Genomic DNA, 15365 nt, shown 5'->3' on the forward strand with positions numbered 1-15365 from the left:
TTGAATTAAACTCTATAAATGGAGGACACTATCTTGAAAATTTTTGAGCTACTGTCACAGAAATTTTTATTATAGACTGGATATTTGAAATGAATGGAATTTGTAGTCAATATGATAGCTAAGATGAGGAATTTTTGAGAGTTTCCTGTGGTTATAAATAGAGTATCACAATAACATTACTCATAGGTAACCTCCAGTAGATTAGAAAAGGACATCGTACAGCTTTGTAGGCAGTTCTTACTGGTAAGCTCCTTTCGTTGGTCTGGATAAAGTTTTTAATCACCCAGAGTCCAGATTCTTCCTGGGAGCATGGGATTACTAATCTGGAAGTCCAGATGAGCAGTACATAAAGAGGGACAAGACCCCAAGAAATTCACTTCATCTTTCATTTTGTACGATGCCACTGTGTCCTTAGNAATAGTACTTCCATGTCTTCCATTTTGGGCCAGGTTCATTTGCCACTCTCTTCTTACTCCTCATCCTCAAAAGGGGATAAAACTGCTAGAAAAGTGTTCAGCCTCTCTAGTTTATGCATTCTGTGGTTCCACTTCTGCTTCATGAGCTGTGTGAGGGCAGGGGTCTTTTCTTATTCATCTTGTACAAAGAGGGTCTAGATTACTGCTTGACACCTATAAGGTATTTAATAACTGTGTTGAATTGAATTAAACTCTATAAATGGAGGACACTATCTTGAAAATTTTTGAGCTACTGTCACAGAAATTTTTATTATAGACTGGATATTTGAAATGAATGGAATTTGTAGTCAATATGATAGCTAAGATGAGGAATTTTTGAGAGTTTCCTGTGGTTATAAATAGAGTATCACAATAACATTACTCATAGGTAACCTCCAGTAGATTAGAAAAGGACATCGTACAGCTTTGTAGGCAGTTCTTACTGGTAAGCTCCTTTCGTTGGTCTGGATAAAGTTTTTAATCACCCAGAGTCCAGATTCTTCCTGGGAGCATGGAATTACTAATCTGGAAGTCCAGATGAGCAGTACATAAAGAGGGACAAGACCCCAAGAAATTCACTTCATCTTTCATTTTGTACGATGCCACTGTGTCCTTAGAAATTGCATTTACTAAATTTAGGATGTAGGTTTTTTTTTCTATTTTTTTTATTCCATTTCCCTCCTATATTTCTTACAAGCTTTTGGAGACTGTAATATATGTCTCATATGCATACAGCTCTCCTTTGATACATAGTGTTTTATGATTATAGGAGGAACTCAGTAAATATGTGCTGGAAAAATTAATAGATGAATATGGTGGTTTTGACATTTTTCCAATTTATCATCTGAAGTTAGATAGTAAATATGATGAACTTATACTTAACTGTAGTTCAGCCATTGAAAATAGGGTAAAACAGGAAAAAATTACCTATCATTTCACTTCCAGAGAATAATTACCATTAAGATTCAGATTATTTCCTTATAGACGTACTGAATACAGAGGGGTTTTTTATGTAAAGTTATGATAGCCTTGTATATATAATTTTGTGTCCTGTTTTTTTTTTGAAAGTGATATAAAATGTTGATAGTACATTAGATGTACTATTTTACATGTAAGAACTATTTCACAAGAGAAATTTAAAAGCCTTAGAAGTCCCTGGTGACATGATTTTCACAAATAAATTTTTACATTTTCCCTATATGGTTTTCCCAAGCATTTATTCTTTTATAATCATATTTCTTAGTAGGCCTCTTCTCATTTTATTTTTATTTGATATTTTGCTCTATGAAAGGGCTGTAGTAAGCATTTTGGGCATGAGCCTTTTCCTGGGTTTCCTTTTGAAAATTTTCAAAACATACTGTAACTATTGGTGAACTGCTTTTCACAAATTTATACTGTTATTTCTTCTCTCTACCAGTGTATGAACATTCCCAACTCGTTGCAAAATCACCAGGAATGAATATTTTCTTTTAAACTTTTAAAACTATTGATTAACTTTCATGGGAAATGGTTCCTTATTTTGTTGTGGTCTTATTAGCGAAGTCCAGCTTTTTCTCCTATCTTTTTTTTACAAATCATTTTTGTTCTTTTATGAACCATCCATTCAAGCCTTTTTATTTATTTTTCTAATTGGATTATATGAATGCTTCATTGTACAGAGTGTGCTGTTTCCTGCAGGTGTGAATACACACAGCATTGCTTTAGCTGCTGCCTGAGCGTGTGTGAGAAGCAGGGTGAAGCCACCATCACTATGGGCGGCCAGAGCAGGCTGCTGTGGAGACTGTTTTGTAACGCAGCACCGAGGAGGGAACGAATTACTAAATGGGCCCCCTTTCCGTTAGTTGAGCATTGCAAAAGCCAGTCCTGGCTAGTGAGGTGTGTGTGACAGGCTTCATTCTTCCCTTTGTGTCAGCTATTATTAGAGAGATCCAGAAATTGCCAGTAAACTGGGGCTCTGGGCACATTTTGGTTTATGCTGCTGTCTGAATTCTGAAGTGTTGCAACTACTCAAGATGGTTTGCTCTTCACTTGAGCAAATTGCCAACAGCTTGTGTGTGACTCCTTAAGAATAATGAGAATCAAGCTCATTTTGGGAGTGGGGACAGATTGTGTCTGTATTTGGCAACCCACATTCCGCTGCAGCTGGGATTGCTTAAGACACTCCATGGAGGTGAGGGGCCGTATTGGCAGAGAAAATGTCCATTTTGTCTGAGGGGTTGCTGAGTTTTGTCAGCATTTGTTGGCAGTAACACTTTCTCTAGCATGGTTTCACTCTCCAAACCACTGGACACAAGTAATGTAAGATCGCTGCAGTCTATTTCTGTCCCTTGTCATTTTATGAGGGAGCTAGGTGCTAAATGCCTTCAGACACAGAGCATTCTAAGGATTCCTTGTGAAACAAGACAAACTTAAAAAAATAAAGAATGTAGGTGGTATTTTTTATACTAATTTTTTTGTCATGCATGAAACACTCAGAAATAGTTGGAATATTGCTAGTGCCACAGAAATTGTCATATAGCAAAGAAAAGAAAAGCTCTTTCAACTTAATAGCAGAGGTTTTGTGTGGAACAATTAAGAATAGGTAGAAATGATTGGAAGATAAAGAGTCTTTCCTAAATTCTATTTTTATCATTTTTTCCCTTAAGATTCCCCATTGGTTCTAGTTGCACTTAGGATTAAATCCAGATTTTCCCTGGCCATCTTTTCTGTCAGAATTTGTGGGTTTTTTTGTTTTTTTTAAAGCTTACTTATTTTTTTTAAATGTTTATTTATTTTTGAGAGAGAGTGAGAGACAGAGTTTCAAGCAGGGAAGGAACGGAGAGAGAGAGACACAGAATCTGAAGCAAGGCTCCAGGCTCTGAGCTGTCAACGCAGAACCCGATGCGGGACTTGAACTCATGAACTGTGAGTTCATGACCTGAGCCTAAGTCGGAGGCTTAACCTACTGAGCCACCCAGGCACCCCTAAAATTTACTTATTTTTGAGAGAGACAGAGACAGAAAGACAAAGAGGCAGAGAGACGGGGTGGGGGGGCAGGCAGAGAGAGAGGGAGACACAGAATCTGAAACAGGTTCTAGTCTCTGAGCTGTCAGTACAGTGCCCAATGTAGGACTCGAGCTAACAAGCCGTGAGATCATGGCCTGAGCTGAAGTTGGACTCGTAACCAACTGAACCACCCAGGAGCCTCTCTGTCTGAATTTTAGACTGTATACTATTGTTAAGCAATTTAAAAATCAACTTTTATGTTTCCACCCCAATGTATTTTTTTTCCCCCAAAAAGAAAGCCAATTTCTGTCTCAGTGTGGGCTTTACTTCTTCTTCAGAAATCTGCCCCCTTACTTAGCTCCTTTATTTTCTGTCTCACCTATACTATGTGAGCTCACATGTTCAAAATATGTTGCTTTATAAATCCTCTTGGTTAGTTGTGTGTATTATTATTTCCTTTAGGGGGAGAACTAATTCTATTTTCTTTATATTCCTCTAATGTGTTGACTAGAAAGTTTTTCATGTAACATATATCTAAATAAATAAATATAGTTTGAGAATTATTTATTCTAAAACATTTATGAGATTCCTATTGTGAGTAATTTCCAGGTGGTTGGAGGACACATGTATTTAGTGTTACTGATTTTACAATTTGAATAAAAACAGTGTGAGCATGTATGAAATAAGGTGGATTCTGATTTTTTTGTCTGTCCCTTAATATTCAAATAAATGGTTTTTAAAAACTTTTATGTGTGCCTGAATGCACATTAAATTTTTTAATACATATTTTTTGATATTTATTTTGAGAGAGAGACACAGAGTGTGAATCAAGGCGGGACAGAGAGAGAGACAGACACAGAATCTGAAGCAGGCTCCAGGCTCTGAGCTGTCAGCTCGGAGCCAGGCACAGGGCTTGAACTCAAGAACCACAAGACTAATCTGAGCCAAAGTTGGACACTTAACTGAATGAGCCACTCAGGCGTCCCAATTGTATTCTTTTTTTCAAATCCCAGTGTAGTTAACATACAGTGTTGTATTAGTTTCACATGTACAAAGTAGTGATCCAACAATTCTTCACAGTACTCAGTGCTCATCATGATAAATATACTCTTTGTCCTCTTCCCTTTTTCACCCATCCCCCCGTCCACCTCTCCTCTAGTAACCATCAGTTTGTCCTCTACAATTGGAAGTCTTTGGTTTGCTTTTTTTCTTTGTTCATTTGTTTTGTTTCTTAAATTCGACATATGAGTAAAATCATATGGTATTTGTCTTTCTCTGACTGGCTCTTTCACTTATTATGCTCTCTAGATGGATCCATGTTGTTGCAAATGGCAAGATTTCGTTCTTTTAATGGATGAGTACAAATTAATACATTAATTGCCCATATGTACCACATCTTCTTTATCCATTCATCTGTAGATAAGTACTTGGGCTACTTCCATAATTTGGCTATTGTAAATAATGCTTCAGTAAACATAGGGGTGCATATATCTTTTCAAATTAGTGTTGTTGTGTTCTTTGGATAAATACCCAGTAGTGGAATTCAAACTTTTATTTTAAAGATTTAACACGTCTCTGATGAGATGATGTTAAAAATACCTAAGCCATGGAAGTGATGGGATAGCTAATGGTGGAACTGGAAATAATATTCTTGAGGTGTGATCATGTGATTTTGGAACTCGACATGTAAGATGACTTCTGGCAACAGTTTAGAGAGTAATGCTTTGGCCAACTAGAGTGATAGTAGAATCTGGTGATGTTACCTTTCTACAGGTTTCATGTAACTTAGGCTTGGTAAAGATGTGAGGAAGACCTGCTCTGATTTTTACCCACTGAAGTTAAATTCTAAGATTCTAAATCCAATACTAAAACTGTGAGCTCTCTCATTGACAGTGAATGCACCTAGACAGATGATGAGCTTGTTAAATACCAGGATTACAATTCAAAATGATGACATCAGTATGGACAGATGTAAAAAGATGTACCGAAGCAGTGTTTGAGGTCAGGTTGGAAAATATATTGTATTTACACTGTCTTGACTCAGTAAAAAGTCATGGCCGAAAGTAAGCTTACCCTTGAGAACTCAGTGATGATAATGTTGATAAAGAGCAATTAATCCTTACAATCACTTCCTATGGTATAATTATGAATATTTATACATGAGATTGAGGCTTATAGAAAAGAAGTGAGTTGCTTACGTCAGACAGCTGGTAAGCATCAGAGTTAGGATTTGAACCCACTTCTCTTTGACCCTAAAGGCCAATATCTTAAAATACTGGTGTTTCAGGAAATAGAAAATTAGTCATGAACAATTATCATTATGTAGAAATGAGGGATTTCTTGTGATATCTGAATTCTAATGAGTTATTGTTGGTAAAGTTTAAATACATGTGCTCTTTGTAATCTCAGCTGATTTCATTGACATGGTCTAGTATGAAGGGGTGATTACTAAACTTGCAGAAAGGAGAAAGGGCAAGTATGAGGCAGCTGAGGAACAAAGCATAAATCCTATTCTTTGAGGAACTTTTGGGACTGTGCTGCTCTTTTTCAGTAGATTTTCTATAAGGGAGGCAATGCCAGCTAATAATACACAGTATTATTAGCCATACTACTGAGCATGTACTATATGCCAGGTATTGCATTAAGTGCTTAAGGCATGTTTTCTCATGTAATATTTTCTTTTTTCTCTTTTTTCATTGAATCTTTTCAATGACCCACTACTGTTTTAGGAGCTGGAGGCAAAAAGATTAAGTGACTTTTTCAAGAGTGTACATCTCATTACTGGCTTTGTCAGATTATGTCTAAACATCATGATGACATAGTCTATATGATTAGCAATGAATAAAAATGCTGCTTGTCCTTTAAGTATTCTACATACTTTTACACATGATATTGGACATGCACTAGTGGATGACTTTGAAGCCCCAATCAAGGGATGGCTGCAGTATTATATGGAATTATTTTTAGTTTACATGGAAAGATAGTTGAGTTCTGGCAGAAGGGATTCTCTGTGAATCACTTCTTTCATCTATGAACTGGAATAAATAATGCTGCACCTGCCCTGCAGGCAGGGCTGGACAAGATAGCATCTTTGAATACCCAAAGAATAATACATTTCCAGTTGTGTCTTTCAGGAACTGGGGATACTGACAGATGTATGAATGAGCATGACTAGGGTGTAATGGCATACTGACAGCATCAAGGGAAGAAATCCTTTTTTTTTTTTTTAACTTTTTTAATTTTGTTTTTTGCCCCTTAAGTTAATGTTGACATTCTGGGCGAAACTTGGACTCTGTGGTTGTTGAGGAATCTTAGGCCAAGAACAAAGGGATCATTTCTGGTTTACCACGTAGCAGGGTCCCTCCTTTGAGAAACATTAGTCTCTACTTTGACAGCAGTATTACCTATCTAAAAAATAATTTTAGAAGGGTATAGCAAAAAGAATTAGATCTAAGATAGACTTTTCAAGGAATCAAGTTTGCTTGATGATTCTTTTCAGAAGCATGGGAGATTCTTGAGGTAGAGTATGTTTATGGGTTGTTAAATTAGCTCTTTATTAAACTAATAGGTCTGTGAGTTATTTATCATTGAGTCAGGTTCCTTTTTGTTCCATCCAGTTTTACAGGTTAGTATGGACCATATTGTTTCTGAAATATTGACAAGGCCATTCTGAATTATTTTTCTGGAAACCATCAATACATGTGGCTTCTGTAGATTTAATACTCTTGACTTCAGTACTAATTCCAGGTATGTCAGGTAGATGTTATTTTCTGAATAACTGAAAAGATAAGTTAATGTTACTTAATATAATTGTGCCTTTTTACAATCAATTTTTTTTGCTAGAATGGTAATAATAGTGCTTTCAATAAAAATGCCGCCTGAGATTATCGTTCTTTCTCATAGGGTAGCTCTTTACTTTAAAATTGAGGTGGCCTCTCAATTCTGAAACACCTCTGACCTTCCAGAAAGGGCTAACCTAAGGTTGTGAAGCAGACTAAATCCTTTTAACACATTCCCACTTCGTGACCAGTGCATGAAAACATTTATCAGTTTATTGTTCTTTTAAATGCTTGCAAAGAAACCACAGAGTAAGAAAGAAGAGACAGTAACAACCCCTAGCATGCCTGGGGGATGACTTGTTCTTTCATATTTACAGAGCCCTGTGTCAAGAGTGAAAACGTCTAAAAATAACGTGCATTTACTCAGAATCTCTGGGGTAAGGTGCAAAGAGCTTGTGCGATAGGAGCTCAGATTAAAAATTAAATGGTTGACACCTGCAGGGAGCTGTCACCAGTACTACAGTGGGAGCTTTCTGGTTAACTCTGTGCCATCTCCATAGTTGACACAAATTGGTGTTGGAAACTCATTTCCTTTGGTCTTTTAGTTGCTGTCCATAACTCCCAGTAACCCATTTGCTGGTGAGTTGTTTCTTCACAGTCCAGTGATTACTGGCCTTCCAAAGCATTGACTTAATCCATTAATGTGTGACCTCGCCTGTTCAGCACTTGAGTCAAGTTCCAAGTTGTAGGAATCAAATCCCACTGCCATTACATATCTAGACTTTTCCCCTGAAATGTAACACGGGGTGCAAAATAGAATCTGGGAGTGGTATGTGCAGTATTTAAAGTTTACTGATGGAGAGGATCCACAAAGAGGAGAAGAAGCAAGCCAGAGGGATGGGATAGACCCCTTTTCTTCCAGTTGGTTCCTGTTCTCTTAGATACTCCTCCAATTCTCCACTCCTTCCATAGGAGTAAAATCTGAAAACTAAAAGGTGGCATGCCATAGCATCCTTCATTTCTGTATGTCCCATTTTCAGCCCATACCTCTGCCATTCCCATCACCATATTCTCCCAGGTATTTCAACTCTCCCCAAAGCTTATTTCTCTCCTTTACCATGCATTTCAAAGGCTCTCCTTTATTAGTAGAACTTCAGCTATTTTGAAACATTATTAAGAAGAATCTAACTAAATGAGCTGGTGTGAGTCTGCAGCTGATATTTGACAAGGAAGGAAGACAGAAAGAAAGAAAAAGAGAACATGGAATTGTGAGTATTGAGTGCCGAGTGATGTTCTTTATTTATTTATATAAAATGTTTGTTTATTTTTGAGAGAGAGAGAGGGAGAGAGAATATAAGCAGCAGAGGGACACAGAGAGAATCTCAAGCACACTCTGTGGAGGATAGAGCCTGATGTGGGGCTTGATCCCATGAGCCATGACCTCATCACCTAAACTGAAATTAAGAGTCAGTTGATCAACTGACTCAGCCACCCAGGTGCCCATGAAGTGGTACTTTTAAAAAGAAAATGTTTCATTTATAAACAAAGAAATGTAAATTTTCTTTTGTTTAAATTGTATGTTAATGTCATATTCCCTACCCCCCTCATACATTTTTAATGTTGATATCTGTCTAATCTTAATATTTGAAAATAGAGGTGCTAGACTGAGTAGGCCCAGGGACATAGGTCACTTCTGCACAAATCTTTGCTTCGTTGGGGCAAGCCATACCTAGACTATTGTCTGCTTGGTTATACTTTCTCACCTGCTTCTTGAGATGCTTATCCTCACTAATTGGGAATGGAGACCTGACATAGACACATACGAAGAGCATGCTTTTATCTGCAATGAACTTTCAAAGTTAAAAATAAGTTTTTTCTTCAGTGTTGTAGTAGTTATATCATTTACACAGGATTGTGAAAAGTAAATGATAATTTATAAGTTAAAAAATAGACATGCTGTGAAGATCTCTTAAAGTTGAGTCCACTTGTCCACAGAATCAGCGTGTTTCATGGTAGAGTGAGTATCTACAGAAAAAGTAGGTTTTCAGTTAGTGGGGTCAGAGAGTAGAAGCTCTGTGAGAAACCTTGAAATTTTATCAAAAGAAGATTTTTAGCAATGAAATTCAAGGAAAGGTCATATCACTGGACTTCAATACTCATTTTAAAGTATTGAAATAAATAAGTTTTATTATTATTTATTATTTCAATATTATCAGACATCAAATGCTTTTGATAGCAAATTGAATCCAGGCTGTAGTTTTCTGCCTTGGTAGTCTTAAATGTCATCATTTCAGATCTTGTTCAATTCCTTCAAATACGAAGACCTATAGTTTCTGCTGTATTTGCAAGTAGAAGAAGAACCAGGGTGATAAATACATTTGGATTTCTGCTTTTTCTATTTGGTAGTGCAAGTGAAGATTTTCTTTTAAAAAAAGGTGTGTCTAGTTGTATTTTTGCAAAGTGCCTTTTAAGAAAATAAGTTTGAAAATTCATTTTAATACTGTTGTCACACTCTATGGCCTCTGAGCTGTTAAATCTTAAGTATATGAATATAGCCTCTACCCTTACAGTTGGACAGTGATTATAGAGACACTTTAATGTCATATCCTTGCCTTTGCATACTGCATGCAAGCTATATTTTAGGATTTTTTAAAAGTGTAAGATATGTTGCAAAATGACTTTGACACTACTTGTCCTCTTGGACTATGTTATAAACATTGTGGGGATTGAACTTATGAACCCTGAGATCATGACCTGGGTGGAAATCAAGAGTTGGATACCTAACCAGTTGAGCCACCCAGGTGCCCCTAAGCTTTACTTTTGATTGGCATTGGATCTAAAGACAAAAAAAAAAAAAAAAAAAAAGAAAAAGGCAGGGGATTTGTGATTTACAGACAAGTCACGCCCTTTCAGCTCTCTTTATTATTGTTCTTCCTTTTNTGTTGATCTAGTGTTGAGACCTTGCTCAGCTAGTTACTTTGTACTTGGTCCTAAATGTTTAATAGGACACATCTAGCCCTCTCTAGGGATTGGAGTAAATGTGGCCAGCAGTTGAAGTTACATTCACATGCCATTGAGCTGTGGTCAGCTTCTCCCTGAAGGTTGTAACCCCGTTAGACAACTTCCTCTTTGGGATGTTGTGGAGCATAGAAACTTCTAAAGAAGGGGCCTGGCTGCAGGGAGAGGGTGAGGAGTTTTCTTGCTCAGAGGAGCCTCCTTGCATCATAGTTGGACATGAGTAGCCCTTTCCTGCTGTGGCTCAGGCCCAGCCCACCCTTTAGTTAGAGATTATGGGAAGAGACAGAAGCTCACTGGTGGCCTTTGGAGACACAGGCTCATTCTTTCGTGGTGCTCCTTGCATGGCGAATGCTATCTCCTCCTTGATCAGGTATGGGTCATTGTTTTGAGAGTGATTAGAGACCAGAGGGTGATGCTGGTGTATCAGGCTATATGATTCATGCAGATGTAGATTTTGGAGGTGCTTAATTTAAAATGATCTAGAAGTTTCTTAGTGGAATCAGACAGCAAGCAGGCATAATATTTTGACACAGGATTAACCAAAGTTAGGATATGAGAGGTTGAAAATATACTTGTTTAAGAATGAGACATTAATGAGATGGATATGCTTTAAAAAAGAAAGATTGGAAGAATCATGGAAGTTGTATTTCCTTTGCTGTCACCAGAGTCTAAGATGCCATGATCTCCCATTAGGGCTATTGTAGTAGCCTCCTTACTAAGCTCCCTATGTCCATCCTGCCCCCTGCAGGCTGGTGTCCATACCATTGAAAATACAAGTCAGGTTTTGCTACTCTGTCCAAACTTCCCAAGGGTTTGGCATCTCATAAAGAGTGAGACAGAGAGTTTTTGCTGTGGCTGCCGTGGCCTTCTGGGGCCTACGCCTTACCCCTGTCTGCCCTATCTTGCATGATACGTATTGATTCCACTCAGGACCCTCTGTTCTTCTTGTTTTCCCTTGAGTACACCATACCTGCCTCAGAACCTTTCCGCATACATACCCCTGTCACTGGAACATTATTCTTCCAGATATCCTCCTTATTTACTTCTTCATTTCATTCCCATCTCTGTTCAAATAGCACTTTCTAAGAAAGGCTTTTGTGGCCATGCTATCTAAAATAGTACACTCACAACTCCGCCCCCCCATCACCCTTTAACCACTTGCCCTGCCTTCTTCATAGCACTTCTCACCCACTGCCTGTCATATTCTATTAGGTTGAATTATGTGAAATAGCCTTTTCTGTGAGTCAACAACAGTAGAATGTTGGCCATTTCATTAGGTTCAACCTAAAGTACATTTATTGATTTATTTTTATTCTAATCTAAAATACATTTATTAATTTGTTTATTCTTTTTGTTCTTCCCCCTGGAACTAAGATTACTCTGTGGGTCCAGGGTTTAGTTTTGTTTTGGGCAACATACCCAGTGTTTAGAATATAGCATACACTTAGAAAAGCTGTGTTGAGTGAATAGAAAGAAGGAAGAAAAGCCAGTGAAATTTGTTGCTACTGAAGAGAGAAAATTTACATGGAAGGTGATCTGGGCTTAGAGATTCTAGAAAAATATGATTGGAAGAGCATATGAGAGTCTAGAAAATGGAAAGACTTCTTTGGATTGACGTGAAGTGCAGTGTAAAGTTTCTGTGTAATTGGAGCTTTGGGCTTTGTATGGACCTTCATTATTCTTTTTTCCATATAGTTCTGATACGGATTTATCTTGCCACTTGCGCTCTAAGTTGATTTTTACTAGAGAAAAGAGGTTATTTTTTACTTTGGGTTCTAGAAACATGGCTGATAATCTTAATACCATGCCTTATACAAGCACTTAGAAATACTAGATAAAATAAACAATCTTTTTCATACATATTTGATCTTAAAAGGAAATAAGGGCATCACCATATGTCAGAAATAAAGATGGAATTAAAAACGTAAGCGATAAACATGTGAACTGATACTATGATTGCCCTTGGGAAAATGTAGTCTCCCAAAAATACGGGCTTGAGGTTTAACAACCATGTCGAGATATGAAATGAAAATTGAGATTCTGTGGGTGGGAACAGAGATCTTCAGCACAGAGTTATGACCTTTGAATAGAAGGCCATTGGAAAAAAATCCACCAGCAGCACAGGAGAAATCAGAAAGCTCTGTCTTAGAAAATAATGTTTCCTCCAAAGGCATATCACTGTGGATTTGTACCTCATTTGGGTTTGAGATTTAAATCTTTATTATTTGTGTAGTATGGAAAAGAATCACAACTTCAGAGAAATCCAAGGAAATTAATCCCGGCCACTGGTAACTCTGAGACATGACAATAACTTATACACCAGAGTATAATATCAAAACAAGGAGTTTGAGATTGGTTAAATGTGTGTATATAGATCTCTGTCATTTTATCACACATGTGGATTTGTATAACCACCACCTCAATTAAGATTCAGAACAGCTCTGTCACTATGAAATATTCCAATAGTATGCTTTTGTAGTCACATCCACTCGCTTTCCCCTATAGTCCCTAAACTAATTTGGCAACCACCTAATTTGTTTCTCATATCTATAATATTTTATTGTTTTGAGAATGTGGCCTGTACTGTTTTACATCCCCCCAACAATTTTTGAAATATATAGTTCTTCGGCATCTTTGCAAGTATTTGGTAGTCAGTTTTTTTAACTTTTGCTATTCTAATGAGTGACTGGTGATATCTCATCATATTTTTACTTTGCATTTCTCTAGTTGATGGTATATTAATTTTCTCTTGCTGCTGTACCAGCCACAAACTTTGTGGCTTAAAGCAATACAGACTCATTGTCTTATAGTTCTAAATATCACAAGTCTTACACAGATCTCACAGGGTTGGATAAAGGTGCTGACAGAGAATGTTCTTTCTGGAGGTACTAGAAGAGAATCTGCTTCCTTCCCTTTCCAGCTTTCTTATTTCTTGATACCTTATTCCCTTCCTCTGTGTTCAAATATACATTCAGACCTCTTTTGCCTTAGGATTCCACTCTTAAGGACTTTTAAGGACTCTTGAGATTATTTTGGGCCTACCGAGGTAATTCAGGATAACTGCTCTATTTTAAGATTAGCTAAATAGCAACCTTAAGTCTCCTTTCCCATGCAATGTAACATTTTCACAGATTCTGGAGATTAGATGTGGACATCTTTGGAGGAGCATTAGTCTGTCTCCCATAGTTAGTGATGTTAAACATCTTTTTATGTGCTCATTTGCCATCCTTATATCCTCTTCAGTGAAATGTCTTATGTTTTTTGATCATTTTCTAATTGGATTGCTTGTTTTATTACTGTGGGGTTTTGAGAAGGTTTTTCTTTTCTTTTTTGGTATTTTAAAAATTGTAGTTGTGGGTCTTATAATATTTAGTTAAATATTCTTCTCTGTCAGTAGCTTGTCTTTTCATCCTCTTAAAAGGATCATTCACAGAACAAAAGTTTTTAATTTTGATGAAGTGCAAGTTACTGATATTTTTCCTTATGGATGTTGCTTTTGATGTCATTCTGTATTTCAATAAAATTTAAGCCCTGAAGATTTTTCTCCTGTTATCTTCTAAAAGTTTTTATGGTTTTACATTTTACATTTAGATCTACAATCTATTTTGAGTTAATTTTTTAGTAAATGGTAAGATTTGGATCAAGATTCTTTTGTTTCTTTTTTACCTATGGATGTCTGTAGGATTGTTCGAGCACCTACAGTATTTCCTCCAATGACTGGCTTTTCAATCTTTGATAACAAATAAGTTGGTCATAGTTTTTTGGAAATTATTTATTCCTTTAAAAAGGAGAAATAAAATGGATTGTTAAGTTTTTTGTTTTTTAAAAATATTTATTTACTTATTTATTTAAAATGTTTATTTTTGAGATAGCACAGTGCGGGAGGGGCAGAGAGAAGAAGAGAGAGGATCCAAAGAGGGCTCCAGTCTGATAGCAATAAGCCAGATGTGGGGCTTGAACTCATGAACTGAGAGGTCATGATCTGAGCTGAAGTGAATGCTCAACCGACTGAGCCACCCAGGCGCCCCATGAACTGTTGAGTTTTAATATGAGTAATGGAACAATTGTATGTTGTTTTTCAGTTTTCTTCTTGCATTGAAATAGTTCATAATAAAAACATATTAAGGGGGCATTTACATTCTCCAAGTCTGAAAATATTGGCAGATGGTGTGGTGATAAGAAAATCACACTGGATTGGAGATTAATAGGTATATGACTTTGATAAAAGTTATTTCCTTCTCTGGACTTCGGTTTTACTTTCTGTGAACCAAGAGTGCTCTTCTAGATGACCTCCCAGAGCCCCTTGAAACACTAATGCTCAGAGTATGTGATGAGTACTTACCATTGAGTTCATAATAAGAGGTGAGGAGAGCCATCCAGGCTGTCATTCTTGCTTACAGTGTAAAGAATCAAGTAGAGGCTGCATTATTAACTAGAAATTCATGGGTAACAAAAAGCCTTCTATTCCTGCATACTTATAACTAATTATAATTGTATAGAAAGTATCATTATATAAAACGAAGACTTGGCAATTTTAGAAGATCCCAGACTAAGTGCAATGTAGTATCTGGAAATAGACAAAAGACGTTAGTGGAAAAACTGATAAAATCCTAGGAAAATCTTAGTAATAGCATTATCTTGATGTTAATCTCTTAAATTTAGCAATATACCATGGTTTGTAAGACACTGATTTGAGTGGAACCTGGGTGAATAGTATATGAGAATACTCTGTACTGTCGTTGCAACTGTGCTTTTAAATTTATTTATTCCAAAATAAGAATCTTCTTAAGAAATTTCCCAGGTGGTCACCTAATTTATTTGTACATTAGATTTTGAGATATACTCCTAGCGTACTCTTTAAAAGTGCAATTTCTCTGGCCTTACCCTAGATTTCATAAATCAAAATTTCTGGGTTGGAGATTGGATTCTAAGCTTAAAAAAAAAAACAAACACAACAATCTCTCCTGGCGATCGTCATGCACACTGAAATATAAGAATATTAATTTAGAGCTTTCTTTACAGAGTTGCCTTTCTTTGGAAAATGCAATGGAACTTGTTTAGGCTATGGTCCANGAAAAAAAAAAAACACAACAATCTCTCCTGGTGATCGTCATGCACACTGAAATAT

General features: G+C 36.7%; 1 protein-coding gene across 1 annotated transcript in view; it reads left to right on the top strand.

The window, feature by feature from the left end:
* Positions 1-8447: 8447 nt before the first annotated feature.
* The window catches only part of LOC144221075 (3',5'-cyclic-AMP phosphodiesterase 4D-like), a 504391-nt gene continuing 497473 nt past the window's right edge, over positions 8448-15365 (top strand). Inside the window, exon 1 of the mRNA XM_077751432.1 lies at positions 8448-8487. The gene's annotated coding sequence lies outside the window, so the exon portion shown is untranslated. The remainder of the gene's footprint in view (positions 8488-15365) is intronic.

Source organism: Crocuta crocuta, unplaced genomic scaffold (genome assembly GCF_008692635.1).
Source record: "Crocuta crocuta isolate KB4526 unplaced genomic scaffold, BGI_CrCroc_1.0 scaffold91-1, whole genome shotgun sequence".
Taxonomy (NCBI): Eukaryota; Metazoa; Chordata; class Mammalia; order Carnivora; family Hyaenidae; genus Crocuta; species Crocuta crocuta.